Source organism: Gymnoscopelus microlampas (genome assembly GCF_963454915.1).
Source record: "Gymnoscopelus microlampas genome assembly, chromosome: 17".
NCBI lineage: Eukaryota > Metazoa > Chordata > Actinopteri > Myctophiformes > Myctophidae > Gymnoscopelus > Gymnoscopelus microlampas.
Window position 1 is genome coordinate 10,641,660 of NC_139954.1, and position 14,754 is coordinate 10,656,413.

Below are 14,754 nucleotides of genomic sequence, written 5' to 3' on the forward strand. Positions count from 1 at the left end.
TTTGCAAACTTTAGTTACTTTGTAGATTTGGATTATTATTACAAAACATACAGTAACCACTTCAGCCCTATATACATTTCGGCCACTTGAAAATAGCCGATCTACAAGGTTGCATCGATGTGTCGCATCGCAAGCATTGTGAGCTTGTAGATTGTCTGTCTGCTATTTTCCACAAAAAAATTGGACTTTCTGCATAATGAGTACTTTTACTTTTGGTGCTTCAAATACAATTTTATGCCAACACTTTTGTACCTTTACTTGTAACAGAGTATTTCACTGCAGTATTGATACTTTTACGTAAGTAAAAAAATTTAGTACTTTTTCCACCACTGGTAATCAGATTACTGAGCGTTGAGTTCTCCGGTGGGTGACGATGTCACCGACACTGCCAGAGTTGCCGGGCAGAACAGGGCACGACAGGACACGCGGGCCAGGGGCGTCGTGACGGCGATGACACAGGATGTCCTCTGAGTCACACCGTATACCGGGGGGTTATATTTTTGGGAATCTGCTGTGACTGTCACACTGAAATCCTGTAATGCACCAACTCTGCTGCTGTGATGCTGTGCTGGGTGGCAAGGCACTGTGGCCAGGAGATCGAGCATGAGTAAGAATAGCAATGCTGAGGGTTTGTTACATACCACTGGATCTCAACGTCGGGTTCGTGGGACCGTCAAAGGTCCACCACATGGACCCTTTGCAGGCAGAAACCTCTTATCTCCATATTCTAACTTTTTGTGTTTTTTCTTAAATTATGCCCTACTTGATCATACTACAGCGTCACACAAAAGCATCAAAACTAGCAGATCCACAAAAGTAGCAGATCTACAAGCTCAAAACGCGTCGCTTAGCATTTTTGAGCTGATAGATCTGCTACTTTTGATGCTTTTTGAATTTGAATCCTAAAAAGTAGCAGTTTTGAACATAAGGTTTCCACCCGACAGAGACAATATATAATATAGTTGCTTGTGATTGTTGGTGACATGATGATGGATTGAATACAGGGCCACAATGGAAACAAGTCCCCAGGACTTTTTTGTGTTATCCTTTTAGCCTAAATGTCTTACTGTGCCCCTGTTTACATTTCTGACTAATAAAGTATTCAATCAATCAAAATGTAACTCCAAGAGTGCACGACACTCATGCAAGAGTACCTACACTCCACTCGTGCTGCGGCGCGTTGTGAGCTTGTAGATCAGCTATTTTCGCCGAACAGTCACCTATTTTTGCCAAATGTTTACCTATTATGACATGCCCAGAATAGGGATTCCAGGGTTAATGAAAGATGAAAAGCTTAGGGGAGAAAGAAGAAAGCAATAGCTAAAAGAATGACTTGGCAAGTGCCTGCTTACACTACGTATTGATATACTGTCAACCACTATCCTCTCTATACCCAGCCCATGTATTCTCATGTGTCATGGTATATATAATGTTTATTATACATTAGATGTATAGTTCAGTATAGACAGGGGGGGGAAAACACGCACACTGACAAAACAGGTTGATGCTCTTTGGACGGACAAACTGATTATTATTTAAATTCTGAAAAATAGTGACTTCATCAGGACATCATCAGAACTGTTTACAATGTTTCCAGGCAACCAGCCTATTGGCCAATGAGAATGCGGCTGATGGGACGCACACCAATCAGCTCGTTGACAACGTTTGTTTGTTTTTTTCTCTGGGACTCCAATCTTTAATGAATTTAACTGAATTTAACTGACTCCCTCGCCACTCAACGGTCCTTCTGGTCGATCGACACGGTCACGACTTTTTTCTGTTCTGGCCCCACAGTGGTGGAATGAACTTCCCACTGATGTCAGGACAGCAGAGTCACTGCCCATCTTTCGCCGCAGGCTGAAAACCCACCTCTTCAGGAAACACTACCCTACCTCTTTGCCTGGCCTACTTGTTGTTAACTAGTTGTAGGAACTATTGTTGTATTGTTGTATTGGATCTATTAGCTCGTGCTCATTTGATTTGGCTATTTTATCTCATGTGTTTATGAAAGTAGATAGCTGATATATTGCACTTTTACCTTAGCGCTAGGTATACTCTTGGTTGCTTGTTTTTACAGGAAATGCAATTAAGACCTCTGGTGATTAGTAGTTTTGTTCCCTACCTATGTTGAATGCACTTATTGTAAGTCGCTTTGGATAAAAGCGTCTGCTAAATGACTGTAATGTAATGTAACTCTCAGAGTGTATAAATGGAACCAATAAGGAGCCAATCATACAGACAGACCCATAAGGGTCCCTTTGGACCTCTGGTGGTCCCCGGACCCGAAATTGAGAGCCAGTGATCTAAGGAAACAATAAGTTGGCCTGTAGAAGAATATGGAAACTAATTCACCTGCAGGACTTAACTCCATAAATACAATATTGCAATAGGCAGCTGCACAAGTATACAATATAACTTTATGATGAATGCACACGGATGGAGGGTACAGCCACAGAATAAGATAATCAATCAAAAAGCAAGAGGGAGACAACTTTTATATATACATTATATTGCCGCTCGCTGTTGGGTGGAAACCTATCATTTCTTCTTTTTTCCCCCCATAAATGAATGCCCTATTTTATATTTTGTTGTATGTCTGTATTTTGAGTTGTGAGCTTGTAGATCAGCTATTTCCAATACGTCTACATTTATTTTGCCTATACTGTAATGTAGGCCTGACCTCGATTATTCGAATAGTCGACTAATAAGTCGAGGGGAGTCTGAGTTGACTGCCAATCTCTTAGTCGTTTTTTTTTTTCATTATTCGACTGAGATTGGCCTAATTTGTGATATTAATTAACTAATAGTTTGCCAAAAATAGGATATACATAATGATGTATTGGGACAAACCAAGCAAGTATATGTTAAATCAGACATTAAGCACCAAATGGAATGTTCCTCTATTGCACAACATCTTTTTTGCACGATTTGACTGCCTCAGTCGAATCGTGCCAAAAAAAACAACAACTAAATAATAGCTACATTGATTGAATCCATAGGAACACAGGTTCTTTTTTCTATTTCCTGAAAATGAAGGTTTTTGGACATACAAGGTACTGTATATGCCTGACAGCGACGATATACAGTGTAATATATCGTTGCTGTTCTGGGCAGAAACCTGTTATCTCCATATTGGAACGTTTTGTGTTGTTTCTTAAATGAACTCATATTCAGCGTATTTGCTCATACTACAGCGTCACACAAAAGTATCTAAAGTACTTTTGATACTAAAGAGGTTTCCAGCCGACAGACACTAAATCATATAAAGGAGTGGCAGTGGCTCACGAGGTATTGCGGCCACTTGGAAATTGTTTGGTTGCCGGTTCCGCGTGTGTGTGTGTGTGTGTGTGTGTGTGTGTGTGTGTGTGTGTGTGTGTGTGTGTGTGTGTGTGTGTGTGTGTGTGTGTGTGTGTGTGTGTGTGTGTGTGTGTGTGTGTGTGTGTGTGTGTGTGTGTGTGTGTGTGTGTGTGTGTGTGTGTGTGTGCGTGCGTGCGTGCGCGTGTGTGTAATGGACATTGTAAAGCACTTTTGATCAAGGCACTGCAATGTATGTATAAATGCACCATTTATCATTTTATTTACCATATTGGAAGGCAGGAAACAGTGACAAAGCATCACAGCAATATACATATTGTCTCTGTCGGGTGGAAACCTCATTATGTCCAAAACTGTTACTTTTCAGAATTCAAATTCAAAAGTAGCAGCTTGAAAGCATGAAACGCATTGCTTCGTGCCGCGGTTTGAGCCGCGTTTCGAGCTTGCAGATCTGCTGCTTTTGGTGCTTTTGTGTAACGCTGTAGTATGATCAAGTAGGGCGTTAATTTACGAAAAAACACAAAAAGTTAAAATATGGAGATAAGGTTTCAGCTCGACAGCAATGATAACCAATTTGATACACACCCATGTGACATACACGCACGCACACGCACACACACACACACACACACACACACACACACACACACACACACACACACACACACACACTTGGAGTTCCCTCTAACCTTTTAACTTTTGGCACAGATAATCTCCCCCGGATTTACCAATGAATCATATGATTTACTAATACATTAGAATAATTATGAGATGGGGGAAAAAATCAATCATCAGATACCTGATACGGTGGGGTTGAGAGTTATTCCAGAATTCTCTCTCAGGAGGCGGTGTGCATTTCAGCAGTCAGAAACCTCTTATCTCCATATTCTAACTCTTTGTGTTTTTTCGTTAAATCAACCTGATCATAATACAGCGTCACACAAAAGCATCAAAAGCAGCAGATCTACAAGCCCGAAACGCGGCGCGAAGCGACGCGTTTCGCGCTTGTAGATCTGCTACATTTGATGCTTTTGAAGTTGAATCCTAAAAAGTAACAGTTTTGGACATAGAGACGATAATGTAATTAGCCCTTTCGCCCCCGGGCCAGGCCACGTTTAGGGCTGACCTCCCCCCCTCCAATTGGCAGCCTGTGTGCTCGTCACTGATACGGGGGGACCCGTGTCTTCAGCCAGGCTAATGTGTTAGAGATGGAATGAGGAGATTCACGGAGATCGAAGAGAGCAAAAATAAAATAGAAAAACTTTAGGAATGTATAGTATAGTGGCTGGATGTAAAGTAGTTTCAGCACAAAATCTCTTGGAATGCAATATCGACACCAGATTGCATTCCATTTGTAACTCTGAGCCTTTGTACACTCTAAGAGTTAACATTATTATTATTATTATTATTATTATTATCATCATTACCCTTATTATTATTATTAAAGGTAATACAATATATAAAATATTTAAACAGCTCTATATTCTGATAGTAATCAGTGCTATAGAGTGTTTGCTCAGTAACAGGAGTATCTCTGTCTCTGCAGCTCTTTATTAAAATGTAATTTCATTTACAGGTCGGGATACAAATGTTATTTGCCAGGCTAGTTTCCACCCCGACAGAGAAGACATCCTTTATTCATAAAACGTTGCTATAATAACAGCACGCCTGACCATGCATTTCTGCATCTGCGTCTCTACGAGCTCATTTTTAATGCTGCACCGTATAAGAATCAAAGTCCTGCAGAGTCCTACAAACTAGAGTCCAGCGTGGCTACTTCGTCTCACCTGTTAACAATTTACTGTCCCTGTCATGGCGTTGTGCTCCGGTCTGGCCTGTTTGTGACCATGAACAAAGGTAAACTCCATCAGAGGACAACGTTCTGCTGTCGGGCCCCAACGGTGCTGTCATGCTTTACAAATCACAGCAGCGGTCCAAGTATTACACTGCCTCCCACAGGAAGCCGCACAAAGATACTTAACCCCTTCGATCCGGGAACGCATCTGTGTCGTTTTAGAAATTCTTTGGGCTATTCAAAAATAGCAGATATACAAGCTCACAGCGCGGCACCGAGTGCCGCGCTATGAGCTTGTAGATCTGCTATTTTTGAAAAATCTTGAACATTTGTTCAAATACAGTATATATATATTTTAAAGTGAACATTTGTAACTCAAGTCTTTGCTTCTGGGGATTCAACAAATGTCTTCTGAATCCTAACAGTTTTCTGAAAAAACTTTTTGTTTCTATATCAGTGGTTCTCAAACCTTTTCATGTCAAGGACCAAAATGATATGTATTTGGCCCCCGACACCATCCCCCCATCTGAAAATATGTTGTTCCAGGGACCCCCAGAAGCAAAGATTTGAGTTAAAAACTGTTTGCTTTAAAAAAAATATGTATATTCAAAGATTTGCACACATTTTCACCATTTAAAACAAAATAGCAGATCTACAAGCTCATAGCGCGGCACTCAGTGAAGCGCTATGAGCTTGTAGGCCTATATATGCTATTTTTGAACAGCCAAAGTATAAAATAAAGGTTTACGTGGTTACACAGATGCGTTCCCGGATTGAATGGGTTAATGATTCTTCAATAAAAAACTATACTTTCATCCCAAAGGGTTTTCATACTGTATTAGCTTTTTTTCTTTTTCAAACCAACAATAACTCATAACTCCTGGCTCATGTGCTATACTGTTATTGCGCCGTCTCCACTGTCTGCAGTGGTGTAAGAAGTATTCCGACTTAAGCAGTGGTTCTCAACCTGTGGGGGCCGTGAGGATACTGTAAGTGGGCCGGCAAATAATTGGCAAAAAACATAAAGGAGTAGTTCACCCAAAAAACAACTTATTTTTCTAACAATTACACACCCCATGAAGCCTTAAATTCATGGAGTTTTTTTTTGTTTTGTTGCATTCCTAAGCCAATAATTTGATGACCTGGTCATCAGTCAATAGGAGACTAGGAGACTCTTTGAGACTCTTTGACTCTGTCAGTCATAAAATGATTGGCTTAGGAATGCGATAAAAACAAAACAATCCCCATTCATTTAAGGCTTCATGATAGAAAATAAGATTGTTTTGGGGTGAACTACTCCTTTAAGATTCTAATGATTATAAACAAAGTCAGGGTATTTTTTTTTACATTAAACCTTGCAAAAATGAGTTTTCTTTGTGATACCGATAAATAGGAACGTAAAATGATATGTCAGTTTGATTGACCCATGCAAGCCAGAACACAATCCATTGATTGATCATTAAAATAAACATGCTCTGAAAATGCACGCAGCCCACCCAATTCAATTATTCTTTTCATTTTGTTCAATTAAATTCAAAGGAGCTTGGCATGAGAAAACATGCATTTACATTGCCAAAGCAAGTGTCAAAATATGATAAAAACAATGTTACGAAAGAAAATTTGTAAAATGTATTTTGTATGTATTTGAAAGAAATAGCAGCAATCTCTCTGTCACTTTTGGGACAATTAGCAGCATTTTCCCCAAAACGATTTAAAGATTTAAAATGTGTTTAAAGGTAGCAGCTCCATTTATATGTGCAGCAGTAGGTCTATGTCAGAGGTCCAATCTGTACAAATAGTGCAGGAAACATAATGGTTAGGAGTCCTTAGGGTGGTTGTATTCCAGCCATGTTTTGTGGCTGCAGAATGCTAGTTGTTATTGTCGTTAGTAGCTCTGGTCCAGAGCGTTAGCGAGTTGTCTCTAACACTCTGCCGGCACGATACCATTCCCATAGACAGAAACCACTACTGTGAGAGGTAGTAAAAAGATTTCGCTACTCACCGAATCAATGGCAGTTTTATAATATACTCCTTGGTGGAAAACGTAACAGAATCCCACCTTTTGAGTAAAATCCACTTTTTGGGCAGAAAATTGAATATGTCCACCTGTCAGAAATTATTTTATTTACTCAACTGCACCCTCTACAGATCTGGTCAATAGTTATTTATATTGAACTCGCTAACACTCTGACCAGAGAGCTATGTTGTTAGTATTGAACAGTGCATCTCTCTCTCTCTCTCTCTCTCTCTCTCTCTCTCTCTCTCTCTCTCTCTCCCCCCTCTACCTGAGTAAATAATAAGTAAATAAAATTGGATTGATTTGATGTATTGGATTGATTTGATGTATTGTAGGCCAAAGTGAACCCGGGACCTCCCTCCCACTCAGCAGCCCGCGGAATCGGGCAACGCCAAGAGCTCTCTTTAGGCGTTGCCCGTCGGGATGTAATTAAAAATGTAACCTTAAAGGTTAACATTTTAAATGTGATGTGATTCAACTTTAGCCGGAACTAAAGTTCTCAGTCTGTACCAACATGAGCAGAGGATTTCATTAAGCTCTGTTATATTACACTTTTGAAGTTAATAATTGATGTCTGAAGCCAAAGCAGACCGTCAGAAAGACGGACCGAGAACCTCTTTTCATGACAAGCGGCCGACGAGGCATTTTGTTCTATTTATAGAATGTCCATTGTTTGAAGTTCACACTGAGTTAATTGACTCGTTAACCTGTGCACTGCCATGAAACAAATTGACGTCATTGTATTTTATTTTTTTCATTTGATTTATGCTGTGCTACTACTGCGCAGTTTGTTGAGGTATTGTATATTTTCCCGCAGAGTTTGAAGTGACGATATTTGCAGGGCATAGCACTCTGGACAACCGGATCTCCATATTGCCTATGTATGGGCATATCAGGTGTGTTTATGGTTATGTCTGAGTCATAGTGACATGGCTATATGGCGTATCAGGTTTGTATATGGTTATGTCTGTGTCAGAGTGACGTGGGCGTGGTCCTGCCTATATATGGGCCTATCGGGTTTGTTTATGGTTAAGTCTGAGTCAGAGTGACGTGGGCATGGTCCGCCGGCCATGTCGTCTCTGTCGGGTGGAAAACTCATACATGTATGTCAAACAGTGTTACTTTCAGGATTGAAATTCAAAAGTAACAGATCGACAAGCTTGCGGATCTGCTACTTTTGATGCTTTCGTGTGACGCTGTAGTATGATCAAGTAGGGCATTAAATCAAACGAAAATACAGCAACGGCATAGTATAATGACGTGCCCATAGGGACACCAGGTTGAAAGTGGTTAAAAAAACGGGATGTATCGGCTACATAATTACCAATCCCGATGTCGCTCAAAAAGTCAAATAATGGCCGATATATCGGCCAAAACCAATTTACTGTATAACGGTCTGGCTCTAATTAAAATACATTTTCAACTTTTCAACAATTTCTTTATCTTTCTCCAAACTAATTTGCTTCTTTTCATTGTTGAACATGTGTGCTGTATGTGCCAGTCTAGACGGCTGGCTGCACTACAACAAAGTGGCACATCTCGAGGATGCCCTTGATATGGAGACGTGTGTTCAGACAGATCACAAGGACACACTGGGTTAGTTAGTATTTATTTATTTATTTTTAAACTTTTGTTTCTCCATTGATGTCTCCCAACTTAGTCCTCACGCCAAATCCCTCCATGTGTATAGTCCCTGTCACTACTGCCCCCTTCTGGTTGGTCTAGGGAAGGGTGTGGACAACCACATGTCTCCTCATGCACGTGAGCGAAATCTCAATACTCACGTTTCTGGCTCCTTGCCTCCTCCGTCCTCCAGTGTGACCCGCAAATGTTCGCGTCCCAAACTCTTTCACTGCCAAGGACGACTTTTTGACTTTTTTTCCCAAAGGTCCAGACTGCCAAAGACGACTTTTACGACTTTTTCGTTTTCAGTGGTTTTCCACCAGATGGCGCTGTTCTCTAACACACAAGTGATTTTCATCCTCAAGTCACACCAAGCCCCCAGAGTTGCTGAGAAACATTGAAGCCGCCACCCCAGTGGCCAAAGCTGGAACTGCAGGCGGGGAGAAATACATGCACGAGCAAAACATACTGAGAGATATTTATATATATAAATATAAATATGTAAACATATTATACATAAATACATATGCATTTACATATAAATATGCATCTCGAGTGTATTTAATAAATATCTCGCGTTCAATCCTTGACACACAGGCTGCCGTAGAACGCAAAAAGGACACTAGTGCGCATGTTCATAACTCTATGTGTGTCCAAAAACGACTCAATAATTCTACTTCCGGCAGGCTTCCGGGTGCTTCAAAACGCCACTGAGCACATTCATTGAAACGATAGCTGGGGGGCGGGGCAATCCGCCCTCTAGTTATATTATACCTCTATGAGTCACACAGATCCAGGAGATCACGTGATCGAAAGATCTCCACCACCATTGACTTCCTGCTTAGCGTATTTGGGGAGACGGCTGTATCTTTTTTTCTCCCTGCATTTTTTGACGAGACGAGCTATATTCAACGGCCTGTAACAAGTGACCGGGGGAGCGTGATGATTTTTTTTTATTGTTCTCTCGCAGAAGCACAGTGAAACCCTCCGTGTGTAGCAACCGTCAGAGGATCGATCATACTAGATATAGATACGTATTATGTGACTAGTTGAAAAGGTAAGGAAAACCAAATATGGCTGGCAGTGGGCAATTTGTTTATGTTTATTTAATCTGGCAGTGAAAGAGTTAATTTGCTTTTTGGAGAAGCCAAGATCAAGGAGAGAGGAGGCTCTCCCCAGGATCAACGAGGAGTCATCATGTCTCTCCTTTGCTTTCGTTTTTTTCCATTGGAATGCGTGATGTATATCAATTCTCCTCCTACACATACCGGTAACAAGCCCCCGGGCTCCGGTTGAGGAGTTTCACCATTGGGAGGGCGTGACGCTCTATATTCCTCCCGTTGAACAGGCACCGCGACCAGCCTGTAGGGGTCGCTAGTCCGGAGACAGAGAACGCCCTCCCACCCGACAAATGCGGCCGATGGTGTTCATTAGAGCGCCCGACCACGCTGGATGCACCGTGGAGGAATTGAACCCCATGCTCTGCTATCTCTAGCACCCAACAAGGTCATGTGGATATGGATACTGTAAGGCAGTGGTTCTCAAGCATTTTCATGTGAAGGACCCCCTAATCTATATGTATTTGGCCGCGGACCCCCATTTTAAAAGATGTTGTGCCGGAGACTCCTAGTAGAGAAGATTTGTCATCATTTTTCAAAAAACAGCAAAACTACAAGCTCACAATGCTTCGAGTCAGGTCGCTTAGGTCCAGATTTGAGAAGGATGCGGACACGGCTGACAAAGGCACCATATTTTGTCCACATGCTCTCCATCACCATCTCATTTCAAAGATGGCCACCATGTAATATCTTTAAGTGCCAATATCTCGGCTTCCGAGCCACTTAGAAGGTCAATCCTGGTGTCAAAATATACATTTTCTGTGTCAAGGAATGCATTAACGCTATTGAGAATACCACTAGATGTTTGTTTGTGCCAAGATCAAATAAACATGTTCATTCTAGCTATGTATTTACATCATTTTCATTCTAGCTATGTATTACATCATTTTCAGTGTCCTACCACAGTTAGTGGTAGGACACATTGAAAACTGGATAACATGACAGGAAGTGAATTGAAGTTTATTAGCTTCACTTTCACAATACATCTTTACTTTATTAGCTTCACTATTCCCATCGCGGCGTGTTGTGAGTTTATAGATCAGATCTATTTTCAAATAGCCAAACAATAAAAATAAAACTGTTTAAACTGTTCCTTATTGTGGTACCTTACTGTACTGTTGGTTTGTTGGCCTCCATTCTGCTAATTAGGCTGTTTAAGGGGAGAAGAGTCTCCCCTCTGCTCACAGTAATAGCTCTTACACACTCACAAGATGTCTCTCTTCCCCTTGCTCTCATTCCTCCCAGGACAAGCCTACAAATAGAGACTGCACTCACTGCTGGTAATATTAACACTCTATTTAACACTGTTCGAATCAGGGTAATAAAATTACAATTTATCTAACGTCATAATATTGCAGTGATGCCAACCATGATTTGAGAACGATTACGGCATACGAAATGCAGTGTCTCTGTTTATTACGGCCTCTCTACTACTGTGGATAGAGGACAAATTGTACACGGTTGTTTGGCTATGCTTTGGAGTCGCACACGCACGCACACACACACACACACACACACACACACACACACACACACACACACCCCTTACTGTGCTAACCACTTGACTGGGGTATTCCTGTGCTCTGTAATGGGTCTTCCAGTATTTCATTCTACACCAAATCTCTTCGCAGAACAACAACGTGAGCTTGTAGATCGGCTATTTTCGCCGAATATTCGTCCCAGATGATGGGGTTCAAGTGGTTAATAGTAGGTTAACCAAGGTACCAAGGGGTTGTGCCGTGCGGCGAGATATTACTGTATATGCTATTTTAGAAAAATATCGGGAAATTTTGAATTTACATAAATCTTCTCTTCTGGAGGTCCCTGGCACAAATCCTATTCAGATGGGGGTCCCCGGCCAAATATAGGCTATATCAATTTGGGCGGTCCTTGATTTGAACAAGTTTGATAACCACTGCTTTAGCAATCTTCTTTTCCTAGCGGTGATGACGGGCTAGATCTCTGATCTTCCATCATATGTGCATTTCCTGTAATGAGTTGCTGTCATCAATAAGGGCTGGTGTGTCATGAAACCTTGTATCTCCATATTTCAGCCGTTTCAGCCTTTTTCTTTTTTTTTTGTGAATTACTGCATACTTCATGGTACAAGAGTGTTGTGCAAAGCTAGCAAGCTTGTAGATCGGCTAATTTAGCTATTTTTTGCTGCGGGTTTTAATACATATTTAACCAATAATCACATAATAATAAAAATAATACATGCTATTTATATAGCTATTTTCTAAATACTCAGTCAGAAACAAAATACAAAATAAAAACTACTTTTTTAGGGGGGAACATCTAGTTAAAAAGGTTAAGAAACTAAGCAACACAAACATGTTAAAATCTAAGAGGTAAAACAAAGGGGGGTTTGAATTAGGTAGGTAGGGAATGCAAGTCTGAAAAAGTGGGTTTTGAGTTTGGTTTTAAACTGGCGAGGGCGGGGGGCAGCTTTGATGTGAGCTGGGACCAATGAAATGAATGAATGAAACCAATTGATTGAATACTTTATATTAAGACAGAAATATAAACAGCACGTGATGCAGTAAGACATTGAGGCTAAAGGTCTTGGGGACTTGTTTTCATTGTAGTCCTGAGTATATTCAATTCATCATATAAGATAACACAATAATACATATCATCAACAAATACAAACACTATTTAGAACCACTGCGACCACTGTAGTGTAGCTGACAAACTAAAGCCCCACTAATCAAACACACCTGGGTTTAACTCAATTGAACACACCTGGCCCTGTAATTAGCTGCCAGTCCCTCTCTCTAGGCTGAATACAATTTTCAATCAAGTGATACGATACATATAAGGTCAAAGTGACCCACATAACTAAATAGAAAGGAGTCCTTCATCACAACCACCTCGCCCCCGTCCGTTGAGTTCAATGGACAGGTGGCGTCATCTTGGGAGGTTAACAGCTATTACTTTCAATGGTGTGACGTCACGTACTCTTTGGGTGCATGCTGCCGTTAACGAACCCTATACCTAACCCTAACCCTAACCTTAACCGCACGCGGAAGCCACTAGTCGGAGTGGCGAGATGTCGGAATGGAGCGGATCAGCCGTTCTCTTTCTACATAACGCAGGAGAGAAGGGAAAAACACCTCCTTTCGACCCTTGTGGTCTCCTGAAAAAAAAAAAAATGTCAGGCCAATTTTGAAAGAAACCAGTGATACACATCCTTTAATGAATGGTGTCAGGGTGGTGCCACATTTTGGTGGCAGAGTAGTAGAATGAGAATTTTCCCATGAAAAGCATTAACGAAAGCATATCCATTGGAACGCAGGTTCTCTTTTTGTTCTCCATTTCCTCAAAAGTATAACAGTTCTGGGACATTCCTGCCCCACTGCGCCGACGACATTACGTGCATTTCCTGTTTCCTGCGTGGCTGTTATCAATAAAGGGCTTGACGATGTGTCATGTCCATTGGCTCGGGCATCAGACCATGATCGGGTGCTATTCCCATCCCATGATAATGATCCCATCTCAAAAACAATTCCAGGGCCATGCATGCATGATAAAAGCCGTGCCTTGTTTTGCAAGGCAAATCGCAGCTTTGCTTTCGCACCGTCACGAGGTCAAACATGTTTGGCTGAGTTTTGACACCACGTTTGGCAGCGGCCCGGCCCAGGGGCCCTCGACAACAGTGGGCCGTTTGTGCGGCGCTGGAACACGGGCTTCCCCTTAAGCGCTAGCCTCGAATTTCCCTTCAGTTCAAAGAGAGTGACTTAAGAGTGTATGTGAAACACGCTTGTTGGGACGGGTGGGTGGGCGGGTGGACGGACGACCTCTCTGCCTTTCTTTTATTTTTTTACCGGCCCCCCGAGGCTTTCCACTGTTTCTAGGCCGGGGCCCTTTCATGGCCGAGAGCGTATCAATTACCGAAAATCAGTTGCCGCATCCGGCGATCCCCCATGTGACGACGCTTGATGATGTCCAAAAATACACGGAACAAATATTGATATGTTGTTGTTTTTTTGGGTCGCCCCAGGGCAGAGCACAGCCTGGTCGGGTGGAAACCTCATATGTCCAAAACCGTTATTTCAAATTCAAAAGCATCAAAAGAAGCAGATCCAGCACGGACGGATCGGCTACTTTTGATGCTTTTGTGTGACGTTGTATGATCAAGTATAGGGCGTTAATTTAAGACACGTACACAAAGTTAAAATGTGGAGATAAGAGGTTTCTGCCACGACGGCGATGATAGGCAATATCGTCAGTGCCGTTTTCAAAGCAGAGCAATTATCCCCACAGCCCCGCTGGACGAATCGATTCCTCCTCCAGCCCTTTTTAAATGCTTCTTCTGGCCAATTACAGCTCCAGTGCATCCTCTCTGTCCTTTACTAGCCTGCATGTCCTCCTCGGCGCGCACTGATTTAAGCGTAATTTGTGCTCCGTATAGCACCGCGGTGTGCTAGCTTGTAGATCAGATCTTTTTTGGCAAGCGACGCCCTCCTGCTATGAAGTATTGGCTAAATTAAGCTTTAGTTTTGCGACCAGGTCCCCACACTTGCAAGGCTGAGAGCGATACACACACACCACCCCCCCTCTCTCTATCTCTCTCCTTCCCTCCCTATCTCTCTCTCCCTCTCGCACTTGCTCTCTGTCTCCTTCCCTCTCGCTCTCTCCCTCCCTCCGTCTCTCTCTCCCTCCCTCCGTCTCTCTCTCCTTCCCTCCCTCTGTCTCTCTCTCCTTCCCTCCCTCTCTTTCTCCCTACCTCTCTCCCTCTCTCTCGCTCCTCTCTCTCTCTCATTTCCTCCCCCTCTCTCCCTCTCTATCTCTCTATCTCTTTCTCTCTCCCCCCCTCTCTCTCTCTCTCTCTCTCTCTCTCTCTCTCTCTCTCTCTCTCTCTCTCTCTCTCTCTCTCTCTCTCT